We start from the raw sequence: 27,840 nt of genomic DNA, 5'->3' as shown, positions 1-27,840 counted from the left end.
TTCTGCTGCCGACTACTATACCTTACCCAATAGCAAAATCTATTTTTTTTTTTTTTGAATCAGTGTCTGTCGCTCAGGCTGGAGTGCAGTGGCATGATCTCAGCTCACTGAAACCTCCACCTCCCAGGTTCAAGTGATCCTCCCACCTCAGCCTCTCTAGTAGCCAGGACTACAGGTGTGTGCCACCATGCCTGGCTAATTTTTGTATTTTTAGTAGAGATAGGGTTTCATCATGTTGGCCAGGCTGGTCTGGAACTCCTGACCTCAGGTCTTGCCCACCTCAGCCTCCCAAAGTACTGGGATTACAGGCACGAGCCACCATGCCCAGACTATTTGTGCTTTTTCAAAGCCCCATATTTAAGTTGTATCTCTATACACATTTTAAAAAGTTATATCACCTATGAAAGACGTGTTTCAGTTTGGAGAGAAATAGACTTGGATACAATAAGTCACTCACAGCAGAATGTCCTGGCTTATGTATTGGACATCTGCTAGGGCAGAAACCACCAGAAATCTGGACCCACTCTCTTCTACTAATTCTCATACAAGTTGCATACAAGGCAAGTTGACTTGCCCCTTTGATCCACCATTCTGAGATGGGTCGCCCAAAATTAGTCTGCCCCAGGATTATTCAAAAATCCTGCTGGTGGGCTCCTGTCCTATGGTCCCAGATTAAGGGTCTTTCTCTTTCTTCCTGGACATACAAGAGCACTCTTGCTTATGGCTCCTTTTGCTAAAAAATCTTCCCTTATTTTACATATGGCTAAGCAATAAACCTTTGAACTAGTTATAGTCATTGGCTCCAGCGTGGCATCTTTTCAAGTCTCAGAAAGCAGCAGTCTTGACAATGAACTGAACTGGATATTAACAAAGTAAAATGCTATTTCTCAGTAAAAACCTTTTTTTGCGTGGTGGCTCATGCCTGTAATCCCAGCATTTTGGGAGGCTGAGGCGGGTGGATCATGAGGTCAGGAGATCAAGACCATGGTGAAACCCCATCTCTACTAAAAATACAAAAAATTAGCCAGGTGTGGTGGCAGGCACCTGTAGTCCCAGCTACTCAGGAGGCTGAGGCAGGAGAATGGTGTGAACCCAGGAGGCGGAGCTTGCAGTGAGCCGAGATCATGCCACTGCATTCCAGCCTGGGTGACAGAGCAAGACTCCATCTCAAAAAAAAAAAATTTTTGTCTCTACATTTTCTTAAATTGCTAGATATCCTGCAATTCAACACCTCTGGTCTATATTAAATTTAGATTTTAACCTAAAACGTCCACACATTGGATACAGTTAAAAATACTTTCTCTACTATCTGATGTTCACTGAGAAGGTACTTCTTATTACATATACTCTGTAAAATATAACCTCATAGTAAATGCGTTCCTATAGTTTCCTATAGTTTGTGCATTTTCTCTGGCCTCTTGACTTCACACAGAATGATTTTCCACATTCATTACATCCATAGGGTTTCTGTCTTATATGAGTTCTGTGGTGAACAATTAGGGCTGACTTCTGATGAAAGGTTTTTCCACATTCATTACACCCAAAAGGTTTCTCCCCTGTGTGTCTTCTCAGATATTCTGTGAAACTGTAGTAGTATCAGAAAAATGCATCCCCTCTCAACCTAGGGATGCTGAGCCAGGTTTCACCCTGTGTGAACTCTCTGATGTTTACTGAGGTGTGGCATTGAGCAAAATGTTTCCTATGTTCATTCACCAATAAGTGTTCTCCACTTTTAGTTTTTAAACATAATGTATGGCCCAAATTTCAGAATAATGTTTTCCTGCATTCCATATCATCATATTGTTTTTTCCTGCTTTAAGTTCTCTTCCATACTGTGAGAACTGACTTCAGGGCAAAGGTATTCTCATTATCATATTAACAGATTTCTCTCACCCTTTATGTTCTCTGTTCTACAAAGTTCTGACTTCACCCAGAGTAATTTCCCTCATTTACTACATTTATAGGGTTTCACCCCAAGTGTGTTCTCTGATGTGCAGTTAGTTTTGACTTAATAATGATTTTCCACAAACATTACATTCATAGGGTTTCTCTCATGTGTGTTCTATGATGTGCAATGAGTTTTGACTTCACACAGAATGATTTTCCACATTCATTACATCCATAGGGTTTCTGTCTTATATGAGTTCTCTGGTGAACAATTAGGGCTGACTTCTGATGGAAGGTTTTCCCACATTCATTACATCCAAAAGGTTTCTCCCGTGTGTCTTCTCAGATGTTCTGTGAAACTGGAGTGGTAGCAGAAAAATTTTCCACATTGAATATATTCATAAGATTTCTCACCTGTGTGAGTTCTTAGATGTTTAGTAAGGGTTGACTTCTCAGAGAATGACTTCTCACATTCATTACATTCATAAGGTTTTTCTCCTGTGTGAATTCTTTGATGTTCAATGGGGTCTGATTTTCCGAGAAAGGCATTCCCACATGCATAGCATTCGTAGGGCTTCTCCCCTGTGTGTGTTTTCTGATGCACAGTAAGAACCGACTTAAACGAGGTTTTCCCACATTCATGACATTCATATGGTTTCTCCCTGTGTGTGTTCTCTGATGTTGAGTAAGGGTTGACTTTTCACTGAAGGATTTCTCCATTCATGACATCCATAAGGTCTCCCCTCTGTGTGAATTCTTTGATTTCTAATGAGGTCTGAATTCTTATAGAAGATCTTCCCACATCTGTTGACATTCATAGGGTTTTCCCTGTGTGTGTTCTCTGATGTCTTGTGTGGGCTGACTTCTGGGTGAAGGTTTTTCCACATTCATGACATTCATATGGTTTTTCTCCTGGATGTGCTCTCTGTTGTAAATGAAGGACTAATTTTTCACTGAAAAAGGTTCCACATTCATTATATTCAATAATATTGTTAATTGAGTGGGTTCTCTGAATTGGAGTGGGATTTAACTTCTGGCTGAATGGGTAAACACTCTGATGTTCAAGGAGAATGGATTCCTCAAAGATACTTTCTCCACATTCATTACATTCATAGTGGTTCTCTCTTGGATGTGTTTGCTGATGAGTAATGAAAAATGACACATCACAGGTTTTCCCATGTTCAGTATATTTGCAGGTTTTCTGTCCTGTGAAGCTCTCTTATGTACAAGGAAGAGTGAATTCTCAGGGAAAGCTTTCCCACATTCATTGTATTCAAAAGGTTGCTCCCAATTTTTAATCTTCTGATGCCAAACGAGGTCTTCATTCAGCCAGAAGCCGTTCCCATTTTTATTATATTCAGAAGGTTCCTCTTCAAAATGAATTATTTCATGCTTTCATCACAGAAACATTTTCCACCTTTGTTAAACTCATTGAACTTCATTCTTGAATAGTTTCTACTGGTATTAACTAATTCTGAAATACAGAGTGACAAGAAAGATTAGTTGACAATGATATGTAAGAGAAATAAAGTTAGCATTACATTTGAAGGCTCAGTTTAGGCCATTATCTCCTCATACCTACATTATGACAACAATGTGCACACTTCCAGTCTTATGCCTCTTTTCAACTCAACACAGCAGCAACAAATCAAATTTCTAAAAGTTCTAATTCATAGATAGTCCTATAATCCAGGCTCCAATTCTGTGTGTTGTTGTTGTTTTTGAGACAGAGTCTTCCTCTGTCACCCAGGCTGGAGTGTAGTGACGTGATCTCGGCTGACTGCAACCTCCGCTTCCTGGGTTCAAGCAATTCTCATGCCTCAACCTCCCAAGTAGCTGGGACTACGGGCATACACAACCATGCTCGGCTAGTTTTTATGTTTTTAGTAGAGACAGGATTTTGCCATGTTACTCAGGCTGGTCTCGAACTCCTGGCCTAAGGCAATTCACCCACATTGGCCTTCAAAAGTGCTGGGATTACAGACATGAGCCACTGCACCTGGCTTAATTGTTTTTCTAGCTCTGATTTACTAGGAATAAAAGTATGCAACAATAAGAGTGAAATCAATGACTGAACAAGCCATCGTTGCCACAGGATCAGGCTTATGGTTCTATTCCGGCTATGGGATTTGCCCTTTATTCCATCTACTGTACTATATTATACTGAGTCCAATGTTCCAAGAACAAACACTTTTTTTTAACAAGGTATCACTGAAGTAGACATATCTTTACGTTTAGATTCAGATTAGAACCAAGCCATTCTTTTACAAGTCTAGAATGAATATATTTCACTCTAGGTAAGTTCAGCTGTTTGTCCCTTATAAATTGCTCATTCGCATCATAATTTTATACTGATTGTTTTTTCATTGTCAGCTTACAGTCTAACAATGTTTTTAAAAAGTTGCCTTCCCAAATTTTCCCACCACTTCCAGGTTCATTTACTAAAAAATGTGAAAGGACCATTTGTATAATTCATTTAAGCACAAACATCAGCTGGATTGCTATAACAATATTCTTTGTTAAACACTGAATTTTAAAATATTTCATGCAGTTCTGTTTTCGTTCACCAGCTATGTTCCTGGCAGCCATTACTTTACCTATGATTTTCTCTCAGTGTCATACATAGATATTTATATCAATGGTACTTAATAAATAATGTTTATCAGAATTACCCAGAGAGCTTTTTCAAACACAATTTTTTTCAGGCTTCATGCTGAAATCATTACTGCTTGAATGTTTAACTTTAATTTTAATTGCTTTTTATATTTTAGAGACAGAATCTTGCTCTGTCACCCAGGCTGCAGTGCAATGGTAAAAACACAGCTCACTGCAGCCTCTTTCAAGGCTAAAGCAAGACTCTCACCTCAGTAGCTGAGATTACAAAAATTAGCCAGGCATGGGATCGCAGGTGTGTGCCACCATGCCTGGCTAATTTTTTAAGTTTTCATAGAGATAGGGTCTTCCTGTGTTGCCCCAGCTGGTCTCAAATTCCTGGGCTCAAGTGATCCCCCCACCTCAGCCTCCCAAAGTGCTGGGATTACAGGCATGAACCACTGGGCCCAGGCTGTTTTAAAATAATTCTGTAAAAAAATGTGAATATGGTAGAATGCTAACGAATGAGCAACTCAAAAAAGCATGTATAGAAAAATATACTTAATATTTTATAGAAGGAGGGATGCTCTTTAATGGGAAGACTACACCAGAGAGCTTTCCAGGGGTGCTGAAAAACACTCTATATATTCATCTCAATGATGGATACATGAATGTCTCTCATATATATATACATACATGTATATATATACACGTGTATATATGTGTATATATATATATACATGTATATACATATACACACACATATATAATTTTATTAAGCTGTGACTTAACTATATAATTTATACCACAATTTAAAAAAAAACAAGATGTGTGTATGGAAGTGATACTGGGAGATGCTGGGTGATTCAGAGTCACTGGATATTTGGGTCATGTCAATATGTTATTTCCAAAGGTCTAGAGCCTCTAAAATATGATTCCTGAAGAACAATGGTCTTATTATCTGAACTTACCCTTTGTGATCTTTAAATTCCATCTGGCACTTACTAACTCACCCTGATGACTCTGGCTTCCAAATTTTTCCTCTAATATCCATGGCTCCTTGCCTTTCTCCAACTTGAGGATCACTTCTGGTTTAGGAATGAGAATTATATTACTTCCAACAAACTGGGTGGGTTTCCCTGAAGGAGGAAGACAGTATACCCCAAACTGTACACACATACACATACACACACACACACACACACACACACACACACACCTCATTTAATCCTGTCATGGGGCAGAGGAAAATATTCTTTCTGGTATCCAAAAGGGATACATTGTCCTTGATCTCTAAATCTCAACCTAAACATTATTATATTTTACAAAATTTCCACAAGTTTCTATTGATAAGAAAGGACATGCATTCTGGCCTTCTACATGGGAAACAATTCCTACTTACCTACTGAGACAAGGTGGCTGTAGTTGTCCAGCATCACATTCCTGTACAGGGTCCTCTGAGCAGGGTCCAGATGCTGCCACTCCTCTTGAGTGAAGCCCATAGTCACATCCCTAAATGACACTGATCCCTGGAAAATCACACTTCTGCTCAGTCTGAAGCGATAAGAATCAGCTGATGTGAAAAAAGATGTTTAAGGACTAATTCTTAGCATTTTTGTTGTTGAAAATTAAATAGAAAATGTTATAAAGGGCCTCCATGATACATGTTGTTTTATGTAACACATTGTGGGTAAAAAATCATAGCAGAAATATCCTGTTGGTGCATTAATTTATTACTTAATGCAAAAATATTCAGTACCTACATGTGCCTAGAGCTTTCTTAGTTTCTGAGTATTCTGATTTGAATACAAGAGTCTTCCTTACAAGAGAGGAACATATCTTCTCATGAGGAAACATACATACAGAGACATATCTACCACAGGACTTAAAGGACTAACACCACAGATATGTGCGACACAGATGGATCATAAAAGAGTTCTGTGCAAATTCATGTGAGAGTGTGTCCACATATTAGACTTCACCAAAGTGATAAAACTTTAGTTCCTTTGCAAACATGTAACAAAAACTTAAGGTTAAAAACCTGAAAAAATATGTGGCAAGTCAATAGAATTGCTTAACAGGATAAGAGCATGTCTTACCTGTGATGATGTAAAGGTTGCAGAGGCATGGGAGATGAGGGAGACTAGGAAATACTTTTGGCTTTAATCCTGTTAGTGTTCTCCAAATATTTATCACTCATCTAATCCATAAAAATGTTTAGCAACTACTAGTTTTGTTTATATTTATTTATAAAGTAAATAAAATACAATCCACATATAAGGAAAGCTTAATTTTGTTCTTATTTTTTAGATAAAAATATAAATAGGCATGCTGATAGTTTCCTCCCATGTCCTAAAGGACTGGCAGTATATGGCATAAACAATTATCTTGCACACTTCCTTTAGGCCATAGGTTCCCTGCTCCCCCGACTCCAAGTCATTGTTGCGAATAGCAGAAGTTGATGGTGAACTGAAAATACACACCTGAATCCCTGTAACGTAATTCAGTTTTCACTGAGGAAGCAATGCCACCAAAGTAGAGTGGAGACTGTGCTGGAGAGCAGTGTTAGAGGTAGATTGTCTACATTAAGGGGCAGCAGTGGAGATGTGGAAGAGGGAATTCACTAAGCAAAGGAAGAGAGGAAGGGCTACTTCCAGAGGGCCTGTATAGGGGCCTTAGAAGGTCTAGAAATTAGAACCAGGAGGTCGGGTGTTGGGGGAGGGGAGAGTGCAGAGTGACAATAAGACACATGCAGGCCATGCAGCTCTTGGAATGTCTTCATGTCATGGAAGTGAGCATGTCCACTGGAAGGCTACAGAGATGATTCTGAAGCTTGGGAGAGACCTAAGGTCTGGAGTTCATGACCAGCCTGGCCAACATGGTGAAACCCCGTCTCTACTAAAAATACAAAAAATAGCCATGCGTGGCAGTGGATGCCTGTAATCCCAGTTACTCGGAAGGCTAAGGCAGGACAATCTCTTGAATCCAGGAGGTGGAGGTTGCAGTGAGCCAAGATTGTGCCACTGAACTCCAGCCTGGGTGACAGGGTGAGACTCCATCTCAAAAAAATATACATGTCAGAGAAGAGAAAAACAGCATCCCAAAATTAAATGTTAATATTTGCCTAACTGTGAAAACAAAACAAATACTCTGTGAACACTACTAGAAAACAAAATAGGCCAGGTGTGGTGGCTCATGCCTGTAATCCCAGCACTTTGGTAGGCCAAGGCGGGAGGATCGTGAGGTCAGGAGTTCAAGACCAGCCTGGTCAACATGGTGAAACCCCTTCTTTACTAAAAATACAAAAATTAGCTAGGCTTGGTGGCAGGTGCCTGTAATCCCAGCTACTCGGGAGGCTGAGACAGGAGAATCACTTGAAAATCCAGGAGGCAGATGTTGCAGTGAGCCAAGATCGCACCACTGTACTCCAGCCTGGGCAAAAAGAGTGAAATTCTGTCAAAAAAAAAAAAAAGAAAGAAAGAAAGAAAGAAAGAAAACAAAATGGATGTAAAATGCATAATTGCACAAATATAAATGTATAAAATTGCACAAATTATCACAAAATAAAAACTGGAAGAAGAGATAATAAAAGAATAATTTGTAAAATATAAATAAACCTAGGAGATAAATTCCATTCTAAAATGAATTCCAGAAGAAAAAAAAGCTAAAGAGAGACTTTTTGGAGGGGAAATGAGGGCAATCAAGAGCACTATGTACATTATAGTCCATTTATGCCTGAGGTTACAATTTTTAAAATTTTTGCAATCAGACCTTGAAATGACCTTAAGTAGTAGGATATAAATAACTCCCACATGCTTAGCGTTCCAATAATGGAACACTAGGCATAAATGGGTTAGGGAATTCAGAACACCAAGCACATACCCAGGACAGAAAAAGCTTGGCAAAGACCTGAAAAGACCCTAAGGTTTTACTTCTGGCTAATTTCTATGCTCAGTTCAAGCAAGCAGTAAAGACTAAGATGAAGTTCTAAGTGGACCAGTCTAAGTGCTTAAAAGTGCCCCAGGACAGAGCCAATTTGCAAATAATAAGAAAGGGGTTTTGTTGTTTTTTTTTAGTTTTTTGTTTTTTCTTTTTCTTTTTTGTTTGGTGGTGGTTGTTTGAAACCTGGCCTTCCAGGAAAAATGCCTGTTAAAACACTACCTGAACACAAGCTAAAGAGAGAGAATTCAGTGACCACACATAAGACTGCAAAAAAAAGTTTGAAAAATTCATAAAAACAAATGGATACTGAAGACTTCAGTAATTAAGAACAGCAAAGTCTAGAGAAGAATGAGAAAGTGATTTCTAAAGTTACCAAATTATAATATTAAAATACCCAGTTTCAACAGGAACAAGAAAATCACAAAGCATACAAATAAACTGGAAGTGTTGTCCAATCAAAGGAAAAATACAAATTGACAGATATATCCTGGATGGATATAACACTTCTTAAACAAGGACTTTAAATCAACTGTCTTAAATATGCTCAAAAGCTAAAAGAAAACATACGAGCACCAGAGAGAACCACAAAACAACTTACAAACCAAATACCAATAGATTGAAATTATTAAAAAGCACCAAACAGACACTCTAAAACTAAAAAGTACCATAATTGAAATAATGAATTCACCAGAGGAGTTCAACAGCAGATTTGGGAATGCCAAAAAGAATCTGTGAATTTAAGTATAAGACTATTGAAATTATCAAGTTTGAGAAGCAAAGCAAAAAAGAATTAACAAAAATAAACGGAACCCAAAGGACCTATGAGACAGCATCAAGCTGACCAGCACAAACATTATGAGAAATGTAGAAGAATACAAGAGAGACAAGGAAATAGAGTATTTGCAGAAAAGCCAAAACTTAAACTTCCTAAATTTGGTGAAAGACACAAATCTACACATCCAGGAAGCACAATAAACTCAAAATAAACTCAAATACATCCACCAAGACATGTTATAAGCAAACAGTCAGAAAAAAAAAAAAATGACAGAGAATCAAATGCAAAGGGGGAGCAATTTGTCATATACAAAAGAACCTCAAAAAGATCATCAGCAGAAACTTTGGAGATTAGAAGGCACTGGATTGATATATTCAAAGTGCTGAAAGAAAAAGCTGTCAGCTGAGAATTCTATGCCTGGCAAACATGCCTGTCAATAATGAGGACATTCCCAGATGAACACAAGCTAAGGGAGTACGTTTTTACTAGATCTACTCTGCAAGGAATGCTAAAGGGAATCCTTTGGGTTGAAATGTGATTCACGACAAACAAGGGAACTGTTAAAAGATTATAAGCCAAGTTTTCATCTGGATTTGGTCTTAAAAGAGAAATTAGGATTAAATAAATAAGAAAAATGGCAGAGATTGGCAGAGTGGATAAATTTCTTCAAATAATGCATACAAAAATGTAATTAGAATGAATAAGATCGAGTATTTGATGTACAACAGGGTGACTATAGTCGACAATTTTTTTTTATTATACTTTAAGTTCTGGGGTACACTTACAGAACATGCAGGTTTGTTACATAGGTATACATGTGCCATGGTGGTTTGCTGCACCCTTCAACCCATCATCTACATAAGGTATTTCTCCTAATGCTATCTCTCCCCTACTCCACCACCCTATGACAGGCCCTGGTGTGAGATGTTCCCCTCCCTGTGTCCATGTGTTCTCATTGTCCAACTCCCACTTATGAGTGAGAACATGCAATGTTTGGTTTTCTGTTCTTGTGTTAGTTTGCTGAGAATGATGGTTTCCAGCTTCATCCACGTCCCGGCAAAGGACGTGAACTCATCCTTTTTTATGGCTGCATAGTATTCCATGGTGCATATGTATCACATTTTCTTTATCCAGTCTATCATTGATGGGCATTTACGTTCATTCCAAGTCTTTGCTATTGTGAATAGTGCCACAAAAAACACACATATGCAAGTGTCCGTATAGTAGAATGATTTATAATCCTTTGGGTATATACCTAGTAATGGGATTGCTAGGTCAAATGGTATTTCTGGTTCTAGATCCTTGAGGAATCACCACACTGTCTTCCACGATGGTTGAACTAATTTACACTCCCAACAACAGTATAAAATCATTCCTATTTCTCCACATCCTCTCCAGGATCTGTTGTTTCCTGATTTTTAATGCTCGCCATTCTAAATGGTATGAGGTGGTATCTCATTGTGGTTTTGATTTGCATTTCTCTAATCACCAGCGATGATGAGCTTTTTTTCATGTTTGTTGGCTGCATAAATGTCTTCTTTTGAGAAGTGTCTGTTCATATCCTTCACCCACTTTTTGATGGGGTTGTTTTTTTCTTGTAAATCTGTTTAAGTCCTTTGTAGATTCTGGATATTAACCCTACGTCAGATGGATAGATTGCAAAAATTTTCTCTCATTCTGTAGGTTGCCTGTTCACTCTGATGATAGTTTCTTTTGCTGTGCAGAAGCTCTTTAATTAGATCCCATTTGTCAATTTTGGCTCTTGTTGCCATTGCTTTTGGTGTTTTAGTCATGAAGTCTTTGCCCACGGCTATGTCCTGAATGGCATTGCCTAGGTTTTCTTCTAGAGTTTTTACAGTTTTAGGTCTTACATTTAAGTCTTTAATCCATCTTGAGTTAATTTTTGTATAAGGTGTAAGGAAAGGGTCCAGTTTCAGTTTTCTGCATGTGGCTAGCCAGTTTTCCCAACATCATTTATTAAATAGGGAATCCATTTCCCATTGCTTGTTTTTGTCAGGTCTGTCAAAGATCAGATGGTTGTAGACATGTGGTGTTATTTCTGAGGCCTCTGTTCTGTTCCATTGATCTATATATCTGTTTTGGTACCAGTACCATGCTGTTTTGGTTACTGTAGCATTGTAGTTTGAAGTCAGGTAGTGTGATGCCTCCAGCTTTGTTCTTTTTGCTTAGAATTGTCTTGGCTATCTGGGCTCTTTTTTGGTTCCATATGAAATTTAAAGTAGTTTTTTTCTAATTCTGTGAAGATTGTTAATGGTAACTTGATGGGGATAGCATTGAACCTATAAATTACTCTGCAGTATGCCCATTTTCACAATACCGATTCTTCCTATCCATAAGCATGGAATGTTTTTCTATTTGTTTGTGTCCTCTCTTATTTCCTTGAGCAGTGGTTTGTAGTTCTCCTTGAAGAGGTCCTTCACATCCCATGTAGGTTGTATTCCTAGGTATTTAATTTTGTTTGTAGAAATTGTGAATGGGAGTTCACTCATGATTTGGCTCTCTGTTTGTCTATTATTGGTGTATAGGAATGGTTGTGATTTTTGCACAATGATTTTGTATCCTGAGACATTTCTGAAGTTGCTTATCAGCTTTAGGAGATTTTGGGCTGACACGATGGAGTTTTCTAAATATACAATCATGTCATCTGCAAACAGAGACAATTTGACTTCCTCTTTTCCCATCTGAATACCCTTTATTTCTTTCTCTTGCCTGAATGCCTTGGCCAGAACTTCCAATATTATGTTGAATAGGAGTAGTAAGAGAGGGCATCCTTGTCTTGTGCTGGTTTTCAAAGGGAATGCTTCCAGTTTTTGCCCATTCAGTATATTGGCTGTGGGTTTGTCATAAATAGCTCTTATTATTTTGAGATACATTCCATCAATACCTAGTTTATTGAGAGTTTTTAGCATGAAGAGGTGTTTAATTTTGTCAAAGGCGTTTTCTGCACCTATTGAGATAATCATGTGGTTTTTTTAATTGGTTCTGTGTATGTGATGGATTATGTTTATTGATTTGCCTATATTGAACCAGCCCTGCATCCCAGGGATGAAGCCGACTTGATTGTGGTGGATAAGCTTTTTGATGTGCTGCTGGATTTGGTTTGACAGTATTTTATTGAGGATTTTTGCATAGATGTTCATCAGGGATATTGGCCTGAAATTTTCTTTTTTTGTTGTGTCCCTCCAAGGTTTTGGTATCAGGATGATGTTGGCCTCATAAAATGAGTTAGAGTGGATTCTCTCTTTTTCTATTACTTGCAATAGTTTCAGAGGAATGGTATCTTCTCCTCTTTGTACCTCTGGTAGTATCTGGCTGTGAATCCGTCTGGTCCTAGACCTTTTTTTGGTTGGTAGGCTATTATTTCTTCAATTTCAGAACTTGTTATTGGTCTATTCAGGGATTTGACTTCTTTGTGCTTTAGACTTGGGAGGGTGTATGTGTCCAGGAATCTATCCATTTCTTCAGATTTTCCAGTTTATTTGCATAGAGGTGTTTATAGTATTATCTGATGGTAGTTTGTATTTCTGTGGGATCAGTAGTCACAGTCCCTTTATCATTTTTTATTGCATCTATTTGATTCTTCTCTCTTTTCTTCTTTATTCTTCTGGCTATTCTATTTTGTTGATCTTTTCAAAAAAACAGCTCCTGGATTCATTGATTTTTTGAAGGGTTTTTTGTATCTCTATCTCCATCAGTTCTGCTCTGATCTTAGTTATTTCTTATCTTCTGCCAGCTTTTGAATTTGTTTGCTCTTGCTTCTCTAGTTCTTTTAATTGTGATGTTAGGGTGTCTATTTTACGTCTTTCCTCCTTTCTGTTGTGGACATTTAGTGCTACAAATTTCCCTCTAGACACTACTTTAAATGTGTCCCAGAGATTCTGGTATGTTATGTCTTTGTTCTCATTGGTTTTAAATAACTTCTTTATTTCTGCCTTAACTTCATTATTTACCCAACAGTCATTCAGGAGCAGGTTGTTCAGTTTTCATGTAATTGTGCAGTTTTGAGTGAGTTTCCTAATCCTGATATCTAATTTCATTGCACTGTGTTCTGAGAGATTATGATTTCCATTCTTTTGCATTTGCTGAGGAGTGTTTTACTTCCAATTATGTGGTCAATTTTAGAATAAATGTGTTGTGGTGCTGAGAAGAATACATATTCTGTTGATTTGGGTGGGAGAGTTCTTTAGATGTCTATTAGGTCTGCTTGGTCCAGAGCTGAGTTAAAGTTCTGAATAACCTTGTTAATTTTCTGTCTTGTTGAACTAATATTGACAGTGGGGTGTTAAAGTCTCCCACTATTATTGTGTGGGAGTCTAAGTGTCTTTGTAGGTCTCTAAGAACTTGCTTTATGAATCTGGGTGCTCCTGTATCGAGTGCATATATATTTAGGATAGTTAGCTCTTCTTGTTGCATTGATCTCTTTACCATTATGTAATGCTCTTCTTTGTCTCTTTTGATCTTCATTGGTTTAAAGCCTGTTTTATCAGAGACTAAGATTGTAACCCCTGCTTTTTTAGCTTTCCATTTGCTTGGTAAATATTCCTCCATCCCTTTTTTTTGATGTGTGTCTTTGCACATGAGATGGGTCTCCTGAATACAGCACACTGATGGGTGTTGACTCTTTATCCAATTTGCCAGTCTGTGTCTTTTAATTGGGGCATTTAGCCCATTTACATTTAAGGTTAATATTGTTATATGTGAATTTGATCCCGTCATTATGATGCTAGCTGGTTATTCTGTCCATTAGTTGATGCAGTGTTTTCATAGTGTCAATGGTCTTTATAATTTGGTATGTTGTTGCAGTGGCTGCTACTGGTTGTTCCTTTCCATGTTTAGTGCTTCCTTCAGGAACTCTTGTAAGGCAGGCCTGGTGGTGACAAAATCTCTCAGAATTTGCTTGTCTGTAAAGGATTTTATTTCCCCTTCACTTATGAAGCTTAGTTTGGCTGGATATGAAATTCTGGCTTGAAAATTCTTTTCTTTAAGAATGTTGAATATTGGCACCCACTCTCTTCTGGCTTGTAGGGTTTCTGCAGGGAGATCTGCTGTTAGTCTGATGGGCTTCCCTTTTTTGTGGGTGAACTGACCTTACTCTCTCGCTGCTCTTAAAATTTTTTCCTTCATTTCAACTTTGCTGAGTCTGATGATTATGTGTCTTGGGGTTGCTCTTTTTAAGGAGTATCTTTGTGGTATTCTCTGTATTTCCTGAATTTGAATGTTGGCCTCTCTTGCTAGGTTGGGAAAGTTCTCCTGGATAATATCCTTCAGAGTGTTTTTCAACTTGTTTCCATTCTCCTCGTCACTTTCAGGTACACCAATCAAACATAGATTTGGTCTTTTCACATAGCCCTGTATTTCTTGGAAGCTTTGTTCATTCCTTTTCGTTCTTTCTTCTGTAATCTTGTCTTCTCACTTTATTTCATTAATCTGATCTTAAATCTCTTATATCCTTTCTTCCGCTTGATCGAGTCAGCTATTGATACTTGTGTATGCTTCATGAAGTTCTCGTGCTGTGTTTTTCAGCTCCATCAGGTGATTTATGTTCTTCTCTAAACAAGTTATTCTAGTTAGCAATACATCTAACCTTTTTTCAATGTTCTTAGCTTCCTTGCATTGGGATAGAACACGCTCCTTTAGCGTGGAGTAGTTAGTTATTATTACCCACCTTCTGAAGCCTACTTCTGTCAATTTGTCAAACTCATTCTCCATCAAGTTTTGTTCCCTTGCTGGCAAGGAGTTGTGATCCTTTGGAGGAGAAGAGGCATTCTGGTTTTTGGAATTTTCAGTCTTTTGCACTGGTTTCTCCCCATCTTCATGGATTTATTTACCTTTGGTGTTTGATGTTGGTGACCTTCAGATGGGGTCTCTGAGTGGATGTCCTTTTTGTTGATGTTGATGTTATTCCTTTTTGTTTGTTAGTTTTCCTTCTAACAGTCAGGCCCCTCTGCTGCAGGTCTGCTGGAGTTTGCTGGAGGTCCACTCCAGACCCTGTTTGCCTGGGTATCACCAGTGGAGGCTGCCGAACAGCAAAGATTGCTGCCTGTTCCTTCCTCTAGAAGCTTTGTCCCAGAGGGGCACCTGCCAGAGGCCAGCTAGAGCTCTCCTGTATGAGGTGTCTGTCGGCCCCTACTGGAAGGTGTCTCCCAGTCAGGAGACATGGGGGTCAGTGACCCACTTGAGGAGGCAGTCTGACCTTTAGCAGAGCTGAACGCTGTGCTGGGAGATCTGCTGCTCTCTTCAGAGCCGTCAGGAAGGAACCTTTAAGTCTGCTGAAACTGTGCCCCCAGCTGCCCCTTCCCCCAGGTGCTCTATCCCAGGGAGATGGGGGTTTTATCTATAAGCCCCTGACTGGGGATGCTGCCTTTTTTGTCAGAGATGCCCTGCCCAGAGAGGAAGAATCTAGAGAGGCAGTCTCAGCCTTGCTGAGCTGTGGTGCGTTCCACCCAGTTCGATCTTCCAGGCAGCTTTTTTTACACTGTGAGGGTAAAACTGCCTACTCAAGCCTCAGCAATGGCAGACGCCCCTCCTCCCATCAGGTTTGAGTATCCCAGGTTGAGCTCAGACTGCTAGGCTGGCAGTGAGAATTTCAAGCCAGTGGATCTTAGCTTGCTGGGCTCCGTGGGGGTAGGACCTGCCGAGCCAGGCCACTGGCTCCCTGGCTTCAGCCCCCTTTCCAGGGGAGCGAATGGTTCTGTCTCACTGGTGTTCCAGGCACCACTAGGGTATGAAAAAAAAAACTACTGCAGCTAGCTTGGTGTCTGCCCAAATGGCTGCCCAGTTTTGTGCCTGAAACCCAGGCCCTGGTGGCATAGGCACCAGAAGGAATCTCCTGGTCTGCAGGTTGTGAAGACTGTGTGAAAGTGCAGTATCTGGGCCAGAGTGCACCATTTCTCACGGCTCAGTCTCTAATGTCTTTCCTTGGCTAGGAGAGGGAGTTCCCAGACCCGTTGCACTTCCTGGGTGAGACGACGCCCCATCCTGCTTCGGCTCAGTGTCAATCTCTCTGGGAGCTGCAGACCAGAGCTGTTCCTATTCAGCCATCTTGCCAGCAAATCCCAACAATAATTTATTGTACATTTTAAAATAATTAAGAGTATAATTTGATTGTAACACAAAGAAAGGATAAGTGCTAGAGGTGATGGACACCCTGCTCACTCTGATGTGATTTTACAAATTGTAGGCCTATATCGAGATATTTTATCTCATGTATATAAATCACATAAATATATATACTCACTATGTATCCATAAAAATTAAAAACAGAAAATAAGGGGAACAAAATAAAAAGATCTAACCATAAGCTGTCTCCAAGAAACTCATTGTAGATCCAAAGCCAGTAAGCTGAATGTGAAAGGACGAAGAAAGATATTTATGCAAATAATAACCAAAAGAGTGCTGGGTAGCTACACTGATACCACAAAAACAAAAAACAACAACAACAAAAAAAGCAGACTTTAAGTAAAAAACTGTTACAAGAGACAAAGGACATTATACAACTGGAAAAGTGTTAATAAAAAAAATCAATTGCAAACATATGTGGATCAAAGAAAATAGAACCAAATACATAAAGCAAACATTGACAGATTTAAATGAAGAAATGCAGAGTTTGGTAATAATAGTTGGACACTTCATTACTCTGCTTTCATTAATGGATAGAATATCCAGACAGAAGATCAGTAAGAAAACAGAGTATTTGAATAATGGTATAAACCAAGTAGGCCTAAGAGAAGTATGTGGAATACTCCACCTACCAATAGCAGAATATACATTATTCTCAAGTGCACAAGAAACAGTCTACAGGGAAGCCCACAGATTAGGGCACAAAATAAATCTCAGTAAATTTTAAAAGACTGAAATAATAAAAAAAAATATTTTCTGACCATAATAGGATAAAGCTAGAAATCAGTAACAGAAAAATTTTTTTAACGTGGATATTAACGTTTAATGGATCAAATAGGAAACCACAAAGGAAATTTAAAAATACTTAGAAATGGGTGAAAAGGTAAAGAGACTGTATCACAACTTATGAGTGCAGCCAAGAGTATGCCTATAGGGAGATTTATAGCAATAAATGCCTATTTTCAAAAAGAAAGAAATCAATAACATTACACCTTCAGCAACTAGCAAAGAAGGATCAAACTAAACCCAAAGCTAGCAGAAGGAAGGATATAATACATATTAGAGCAAAGATAAGTGAACAGAAAATAGAAAACTACAGAGAACCAAAAAATCCAAAATCTGATTCCTTAAATAGAACAAAATTCATAAGCTTTTAGCTAGATTGACTAAAGAAAAAAAATGCAAAGAACTAAAATCAGAAATGAAAGTGACATTACAAAAAAAATGGGTTATAAGAGAATACTATGAACAACGGTACACTAATAAATTAAGTAACTCAATGAAATAGACACATTTCCTAGAAGGACACACATTCCTAAAACTGACTCAAGAAGAAATAGAAAATCTCAACGTACTTATAACAAGTAAAGAGATGTATCAGTAATTTTTTTAAAAACTGCCCAAGGGAAAAAAATCCAGGGTAAGATGGCTTCACTGGTCAATTCTATCAAATTAAAGAAATAATACTAATCTTCCTCAAACATTTCCAAAAATTAGAAGGGAATACTTCCTAACTAATTCTCGTGAGTTTTATAATGCTGGCCAGCATTATCTTGATACCAAAGCCAAAAAAAGACTTCACAGGAAAATAAAATTACAGGCTAATATCTCTTATGAATACAGATGCAAAAAATTATCAATAAAATACTAGCAAACCAAATTTGGCAGCATATTAAAAACATTACATACTATGACCAAGTTGGATCTATCCCAGGAATGCAAGAGTGCTTCGATATAAGAAAATTAATCCGTGTAAGACAGCACATTAATAAAACAAATGAATAAACACGTGATCATATTAATGATGCAGAAAAAAATACAAAACCCAATACCATTCAAGGATAACAAAACTCAGAAAACAGAGGAATGGAGGCAAAGTTCCTCAACATAATAAAGTGCATATATAAAAAACTCACAGGTAACATACTCCATAGTGAAAGACTGAAACATCCCCCACTAAGATCATGAACAGGCAAAGGACAGTGCTTTCACCACTGCAATTCAACACTGTATTAAAATTTCTAACCAGAGCAAATAGGCAAGAAAAAGAAATAAAAGACACTCAAATTGAAAGGCAGAAGTAAAACTACTCTATTTGCAGATAACATTATTTAGCAAATAATCCACAAAAAATCTACGAGCTAACAAATGGTTTCGGCGAAGTTGCAGAGTACAAAATCAACACATAACAATTAGGTTTTTTTAAAAAAATACTCCAACAATGAACCATCCAAAAGGAACTTCAGAAAATAATCCCATTTATGATAGTATCCAGTAGAATAAAATACTTAGTGTTATGGTCTGAATGTCTGTGCCCTTCACAACTTCATATGTTGAAATCTAATACCATTGCAATAGTATGAAGAGGCATGGCCTTTAGGAGGTGATTAGGAAGCTCTGCCTTCCTTCATGAATTAGATAAGTGTCTTTATAACTTAATGGACAAAGTAGTGGCTTGACAACCTGGAGAGACAGGTTTAGATACTGTGCTGCCAATAAGCAGAAATTTTATTTTTGACAAGCTTACATAAAGTAATAATGTTTTTCCAAAAATGAGACTTAGTCAAATGGCCCCTTTTAACTTCTAAAATGTTTTAATACATCAAATCTGATTTGAATATTTAATATAGCAAGTATGGCTAATTCCAGAAAGATGGTGATCTAAGGGATCAAATCAGAGCTCAGGAGACAGGTAGCACTGGCAGGTTTAAGAGATTAGATACAGGCCAGGCGCAGTGGCTCACGCCTGTAATCCCAACAATTTGGGAGGCCAAGGAGGGCAGATCACCTAAGGTTGGGGGTTCGAGACCAGCCTGATCAACATGGAGAAACCCCGTCTCTACTAAAAATACAAAATTATCCAGGTGTGGTGGCACATGCCTCTAATCCCAGCTACTTCGGAGGCTGAGGTAGGAGAATCACTTGAACCCAGAAGGCAGAGGTTGCAGTGAGCCGAGATCATGCCATTGCACTCTGGCCTGGGAACCTGGAGAAACTCCAGATGGAATGAAACTCCATCTCAAAAAAAAAAAAAAAAAAAAAAAAAAAGATTGGATACAAACGGGGAGAAGGAGCAAATAAATATTGTGGATAATGGTATAGCCTGGTTTCTCACTGTTGGAGAAAGAAGTCACAAAGATGGAAAACAGAAAGGCTATGGGGTTAAGGTTGAAACTGGGAAATGTCTATGTAAACTCATTGTTTAAAAAATATGTATAGACAGACCAATACAAAAATAAGTGTACACATGTGTATTTCTGTGCGTGTGTATGTATACATACCTACATTTATTTCCTAACTCTGTCAATTGAGAGGGTCTGAGGCAGTGACAACCTCTAGCAATGAGCACCCAGATCTTGGTTTTTAAATTCCATCCTCCACTAGAAAGAACAATATCCTTTGGAGAAATGGCTGATGGCAGAGGTAGTGCAGGAAAAGGACAAGATGGGCTAGGCACATCTGTTGTGCCACAGAGTAATTACTCAAAAACTGATGTGGGAAGCAGACTGAAAATGGAATAGGTAACTCCAAAACTCCATCCCAAACTAAAGCAACAATTAAGCTGGAAAAGCAAAAAAACCCCTCTCAGCATCAAGCTTTTCAGAATTCTCCAATCTAATTAAAAACCTAGTACACCCAGAACATTCCTGATGTGGCCTGCTGATGCCTGTGCCAAAGTGGACAGTATGCACCTTGTTTTCAGAGAACTGTAGTTGTGTATTTTGATCTGTCTATGCGGGCTCTCTGAAGAAGTGGCTCACAGGCTTGTCTTTGTTTTGCCTGCCTTGGAACTTTCTCAGGGCTAGTCTTCCAGAAAGTGCTAGTTGAAAGCATTTAAAGGCAATTATCTGACCTCAGCAGCCAGATGAGAAAAGCAGCAGATGGACTGATAAAACTGGGAATGGAAAAACTGGGAAGGAAATACATGGGGGCCAGGGGTGGGGATAAGTGGTTTGAAAAGCTCCTGCATAAACCAGGGAATTGAGGTCATGTGCAAGGTCAGGGCAATATGCATGCTCATAAAAAACCTGAGAGGAACCTAAGCTTTCAGTCTGGTTGACCTTCAGGCTCAGTGTGAGCAGGAAGTAAAATTTTACACAGAGATGTAAATGGCCTGGCAAACCATTACAGGAGCGCCCTAAAACAGGGCCAATATGCAAAGACCAGAAGAGTTTTTTGTTTTGTTTTGGCTTTGGGCATTTAAAGAAATCTCTGTCGGATCACAAACTGACCACTAAACTAACAGAACAGAGGTTTCAGTGACCATGTACAACAAAGAACTTTACAAAAATAGTTTAGAAAAGTCACAAAATAAACAAATGATGTAAAATAAACAGCAACAACAAATTCAGGGGAAAAGAATCTGATTTCTAGAATTAACACATTTTAATATTCAAAATGTTCAGTTTTCAATAAAAAATTATGAGGAATGCAAAGAAGATAATACGACCCACAGACACACAGAAAAAAGAAATGAATAAAGCCTGTCTTCAAAGACACCTTTGTTATTGGTCTTACTAGATAAAGAATTTAAATCAACTGTTCTAAATGTGCGCAAAGAGCTAAATGAAACCAGATAAGGAACTAACAGAAACCAGGTGAACGATGCCATGCCAAATACAAAATATTAATATACAGAACAAAATTACAAAAATGTAATTAGGACTGTCTGGAGCTGACAAGTATAACAACTAATTTTTTTTTAAATCAGCGAAAGGATTTAATAACAGATTGGAGCTCAAAGAGAACAAAGAATCAGCAAAATTGAAGACACTGATGGAGATTACTCATTCTGTGGAGCAGAGGAAAAGAATGGTGAAAAATGGACAGTGCCTAAGAGATCCATGAGACAACATCAAGCATACCAACAAGTTAATAATAAGAGCTGCTGACGAAGAAGAGAAAAGGGAACCAAAAAATATCTGAAGAAATAATGTCTGAAGACCTTCCAAACTGATGAAAAACATGAATCTCTATGTCCAAGACTCTCAAGAAACTATAATTAGGATAAGCTCAAAGAATTTCAAACTGAGAGAAATAATAAATTGTCACAAGACAAAGAATCTTATCAAGAGATAAGGGACTAACCGTGTACAAAGGATCTGAAATAAGAGTAACAGCCAGCCTTTTATTAGAAATCATGAAGGCCAGAGGCAGTAGAATAATGGCACCTTTCAAGTGCCAAAAATAAAATAAAATAAAATATAAAATAAATAAATAATTAATTAAAATAAAATAAAAAATTCTACATTTGGCAAAACTGCCTTTCAAAAATGAAGGAGAAATTAAAACATTCCTAGATCAACAGAATCTGAGAGAATTTATTAGTACTAGATCTCCTACAAGAAATGCAAAAGGAAGTCCTTAAGGTTGAAACAAAAGGACATTAGACAGTAACTCCAATCCAAACAAAAAATTCAAATGGTAAAAGTAACTACTGTAAGTAAATGCAAAAGTCAGTCTTATTGTATTCTTGGCTTTTATGTTCTCTCTTTTTTCTATATGATTTAAAAGACAAATACATAAAACAATTATAAATCTACAGTAATGTGCACACAATTTATGAAGGCATAAAATGTGACAATAAGAAGACAAAGGACAGGGACAAAGCTGTATAGGAGCAGAGTTTTTATATAATATTAAGGCTTAGTTAGTATTAATGCAAGCTAGATTGTTATAAATTCAAGATGTTAATTGCAATTCCAAGTATTAACACTAGGTAAATAATGACTACAAAGAAATACAAAAGGAATTAAAATGGCACATTAGAAAAAAACAAACACAAAAGAAGAACTGAAAACAAAACACAAAACTGAAAAACACAGAAAAACAAAACAAAAAAGATGTAATACGTATGGAAAACAAATAGCAAAATGGCATAAGTCCTTTATCAATTTATCATTTACTCTAAATGTAAATAAACTAAACTCCCACCTAAAAGACAGAAATTGGCAAAATAGGCTGGGCATGGTGGCTCACACCTGTAATCCCAGCACTTTGGGAGGCCGTGGCGGGTGGGTCACGAGGTCAGGAGTTTGAGACCAGCCTGACCAATACGGTGAAACCCTGTCACTACTAAAAAAAAAAAAAAAAATTAGCCAGGTGTAGTGGTGTGCACCTGTAATCCCAGCTACTCGGGAGGCTGAGGCAGAAGAACTGCTTGAACTCTGGAGGCGGAGGGTGCAGAGAGTAAAGATCGCACCACTGCACTCCAGCCTGGGCAACACAGTAAGACTCTGTCTCAAAAAAAATAAAATAAAATAAAATAAAAAGAAATAGGCAAAATAAATACAAATATATGATCCAGGTATATATTGTCTACAAGACACTCTCTTTAGATACAAACACACAACACAATAGGTTGAAACTGAAATGACAGAAGAGGATAGTAACCTAAAGAATACCAGCGTGGCTATATTGAAATAAAAAAGACTTTAAATTAAAAATTGTTACAAGAGGAAAACACTACATATTGATAAAAAAAAAAAAAAAAGGTCAGTTTACAAAGGAGACATAGTACCAGAAATAGAAATAGATCATCCTGAAGTTTACATGGAATTTCAAGGGATCTCAACTAGCCAAAATAATCTTGAAAACCCATGCATGTGTGGTAAAATGATTTTCAACACAGTTTTCAAGAACAGTCAATAAGGAAAGGACAATTTTTCTAACAAATAGTGTTGATAAAACTGGATAGCCACATGCAAAACAAAACTACAAAAAAAAATTAACTCAAAATGAATCAAAGACCTAAATCTAAGAACTAAAGTTACAAAACTCACGGCAGAACACATAGGAGAATGGATTCGTGTGGCAATGTTTTCTCGGATATAATACCAAAAACCACAGGCAACAGAAGTAAAAATAAATTGGACTACATCAAACTTAAAAATTGTGCATCAAAGGACACAGTTAACTGAATGAAAAGACAACCAACACAACAAGAGGAAACATTTGCAATTCATGTATCTGATAACAAATTACTATAAAAAATATATAAAGAACCCCTACAACTCAAAACAAACAAAATAACCTGATTCAAAGATGGACAAGGGACTTGAACAGACATGTCTCCATAAAAGATACATAAATGGTCAGCAAGCTTGTGAAAATATGCTCAACATCACTAATCATTAGGGAAATATAAATCAAAACCACAATGAAAAATTACCATACACCCATTACAATGGCTGCTATCAAAACAACAAAAGAAAATAACGAGTGTTGGCAAGGATATGGAGGAATCAGAATCCTGTACACTGAGGATGGGACTGTAAAATGGTGCACCTCCTGTAGAAAACAGGTCGGTGTTTCCTCAAGAAATTAAAAATAGAATTACCATAGGTTCCAGCCATACCACTTCTGAGTATATAACCAAAAGAACTGAAAGAAGGATCTCAAAGAATAGTTGTACCCCATGTTCACAGTAGCATTATTCACAACAGTTAAAAGGAGAAAGGAACCCAAATGTCCACTGACAGATGAATGAATAAACAAAACATCGGTACAATGAAATATCATTCAACATTAGAAAGGAGATAAATTCTGACACATGCTACAACACTGAGGAAGCTTGAGGACACTATGCTAGGTGAAATAAGCCAGTCACAATAAGACAAATACTGTATGATTTCACTTATATGAGATATAGGAAAAACAGTGAAACTCATAGAAACAGAAAGTAGGATGGTGGTCGCCAGGGGCAAGGAGGAGGGGAAAATAGGGAGTTATTGTTTAATGGGTAGAGAATTTCATGTTCCCAAGATGAAAAAGTTGTGGTGATCAGATGTACAATATGAATATACTTAACACTGCTTCTGAACTGTACATCCAAAAATGGTTAAGACTGCTAAAACAAAAAACTAACAATAAATAAAGATGCCTGCTTTGGCCACATATATTCAACATTGTACTAAAAATTCCAGCCAGAGCAATTAGGCTAAGTAAATAAATAAATAAACCCAAACTGGAAAGAAAGAAATAAAATAGTTTTGTTTGCAGATGACATGATCTTATATGCAGAAAATACTAAAGAATCCACAAAGAAACTACTAGAAGTAGGAAATAAATTCAGCAAAATTACAAGATACAAGATCAACACTCAAAAATTAGTTGTGTACTCATTACAATGAGCAGTCAAAAAGCAAATTAACAATTCCACTTACAATAGCATTTAAACAAAAGAAATTTTAGGCTTGTGGGACGTTACAGTCTCTACTGCAACTAGTCAACTCTGCCCTCATAGTGTGAAAGTACCCACAGACTATACATAAATACATGAGTATGGCTGAGTCCCGATAAAACTTTATAGAAAGTTTTATCTTCAGACACTGAAGTCTGAATTTCATATAATTTACAATAGCATTTAAATGAAAAACTATTTAATAAATTTAAGCAAGGATATGCAACACTTGTACACTGAAAACTACAAAACATTAATGAAGGAAAGAAGACCTAGGAGAAAAAAAATCTTATGTTCATTGATTTTAAGATTTAATATTAAGATAACACTCCCCAAAGTGTTATCACTCACTCTAATACCTACCCAGTGCAATACTTATCAAAAACTCAACATACTCTTTTGCAGAAATAGCAAAGCTAACTAAAAATTCCTATGGATTGCAAAGCACCCTGCTGTGGAAAACTGTCAGTTTCACAATAAATTAAATGTAAAATTACCATATCACCCAGCAATTTCACTCCTAGGTATATACCCAAAACAACTGAAAGCATGTATTCAAACAAATATTTGTACGTGAATGTTCACAGGAGCACTATCCACAATAGTGAAACACAGGATGACCCTCAATGTCCATCAACAGATGAATGGATAAACAAAAGATGGTATATCCACATAATAGAATATTGTTCAGTCATAAAAAGGGACAAAGTACTGATATACAACTACAACATAAATGGGTCTTGAAAACATTATTCTAAGTGAGAGATCAGACACAAATTGTATGATTCCATTCATATGCCATATCCAAAATAGGCAAATCTATAAAGACAGAAAGGAGATTATTGGTTGCTAGGGGCTGGGAGCAGAGGGGGGAGAAGGGAGCAACTGCTTATTAAGTTACAATACTGCTTATTAAGGGTGCCGTGTTTCCTTTTGGTGTGATGAAAATATTCCAGAAATAAATGGTGGTTATGGTTGTACAACATTGTGAAGGTACTAAAGTCATTGAATTCTATACTTTAAAATGGCTTATGAATTTCATGTGATGTGTATTTTACCGTAATTTTTTTTTTAGGTAGAATCCCTCGAAAGTTGTTGCAAATATTCCAGTTCTGCCCAGTTTCTAAGGCTGTCACAAAGCCTGCCACATCCTAACAACCCATGATCACCCTAGCCTACCAGGGCTGCTTCTTTAAACAACCATGAGTCCTAACGCTACACAATTCATTGGAATTTTTTTTTCTTTTTTTTTTTTTGAGATGGAGTCTCACTCTATTGCCCAGGCTGGAGCGCAGTGGTGCAATTTCGGCTCACTGCAACCTCTGCCTCCCGGGTTCAAGTGATTCTCCTGCCTTAGCCTCCTGACTAGCTGGGATTACAGGCACACGCCACCACGCCCAGCTAATTTTTGTATTTTTAGTAGAGATAGGGTTTCACCATGTTGGTCAGGCTGGTCTCGAACTCCTGACCTCATGATCCACTCGCCTCAGCCTTCCAAAGTGCTGGGATTACAGGCGTGAGCCAATGTGCCTGGCCTATTTGAATTTTTTAGTCATATACTTTCTTTTGCTATCTCTTAAGTTTTCCCCTGGACTGCACATGAATTATTCACTTTGTTGTACTACTTTCTTATGTAACTGCAAGACTGTCATAGGAAGTTTCACGTTACCTAATAAAGCCCACTGACAAACTGTTTTATGTTCCAGTTTCACAACTGTTAGATCACAAGATCTGCATTCACCTATATGACATTTTTGTCTTGCTCTTCATGAACTCTTTATCAGAAATCAGCAAACATTTTCTGTAAAGGGTCACACAGTAAATATTTTAGGCTTGTGGGCCATTACAGTCTCTGCTGCAACCAGTCAACTCTGCCTTTGTAGTGTGAAAGTACCAACAGACAATACATAAATACGTGAGTATAGCTGAGTCCCAATAAAACTTTATAGACAATGAAGTCTGAATTTCATATAATTTCCAAGCAAAATAATACTCTTGGTTTTTTTCTGCCAGCCACCTAAAAATATAAAAACCATCCTTCATTTGTGGACCGTAAAAAAACAGACAGCAGGCTGCATTTGACCCATGAACTGTAATGTGACCTCTCCTCTATATCTTCTGGGATGTTATTTCTACTTTCATATGGATGTATAGACATTTTTTAAACCTCAATAATTACTTTTAAGCAAAACTGTGAAAAAATAAACAACTTACCTGGGATGTGATCATCTTCCACTAGTGTTGGCAGAGCAGAGAAAACTGAGAGGGTGTAGCTGAGAAATAAGAAAAGATCATGAGAAATGTCACTTGCCTAAAAAGGTCCACTTCCCAGCTGGCAAAACATCTCTAAAAGGGAAATACTCACACGTCCATGCATGACTCTGGCATGGTTATGTACTGCTTGGACACATTAGTTTTCAAATGTAAAAACGTTTGGTTTTCTACTGACTTATAAACAACTTATGCTGTACTCTAACAGAGTATGCAAACCAATATATTAAACTAATTAAGCAAGTTAGGAAAAGCCAAAGAATGGAACATAATACTTTCATTAAAACTAATGCTAAACAAAAATACTCAGGTTTTAATCTTTATTATAAACCAGAGAATCCCAACAAGGTTTTGAAAAAAGTGATGCGGTATTTTTCAGCCCAGTTTTTTTTGTTTGCTTTTTTGAGACAGAGTCTTGCCCTGTCACCCAGGCTGGAGTGCAATGGCATGATCTTGGCTCACTGCAACCTCTGCTTCCTTGGTTCAGGTGATTCTCCTGCCTCAGCCTCCCAAGTAGCTGGGACTACAGATGCGCACCACCACGTCTGGCTAATTTTTTGTATTTTTAGTAAAGACGGGGTTTCACCATGTTGGCCAGGCTGGTCTCGAACTCCTAACCTCGTGATCTGCCGGCCTCAGCCTCCCAAAGTGCTGGGATTCCAGGCGTGAGCCACTGCGCCCGGCACAGCCCAGTTTTTTGGAAGGAAAATGAACTTGCTCTAACTTGGTTTCAGGTTCTCAAAACCATCTTTGGATTTTAAAAAGCAAACGGATTTTTACTAACTCTGTTGTCAATGCAGCAAACACCCGCCTGAGTCCTCAAGCGACTCAGTGTCTGTTCTTGACTCTGCCACAACAAAATGTGTCAATGTCATCAGTCACTTAACATGTTAAGCTCGTTTCCTGTCCACCCCACCCCATCCCATCTTTTAAATAATGCCGAAATAGATAACTTACAGACCTTTCTTGCGGCTGCACCTCTGATTCTGTAAGATCAAGATAGGGGCATCCGTACGTCTCTAGTTGTGCTGCAGTGAGCCAGCAGTTCAGC

The 27,840-nt window shown here is 37.8% G+C and overlaps 1 pseudogene; it reads right to left on the bottom strand.

Annotated features, from left to right (window-relative positions):
- Nucleotides 1–1,119: 1,119 nt before the first annotated feature.
- Nucleotides 1,120–27,840, bottom strand: LOC100590884 (annotated as a pseudogene).

The sequence above is a fragment of the Nomascus leucogenys genome, chromosome 18, assembly GCF_006542625.1.
Source record: "Nomascus leucogenys isolate Asia chromosome 18, Asia_NLE_v1, whole genome shotgun sequence".
NCBI lineage: Eukaryota > Metazoa > Chordata > Mammalia > Primates > Hylobatidae > Nomascus > Nomascus leucogenys.
This window is presented reverse-complemented; position numbering and strand designations above follow the sequence as displayed.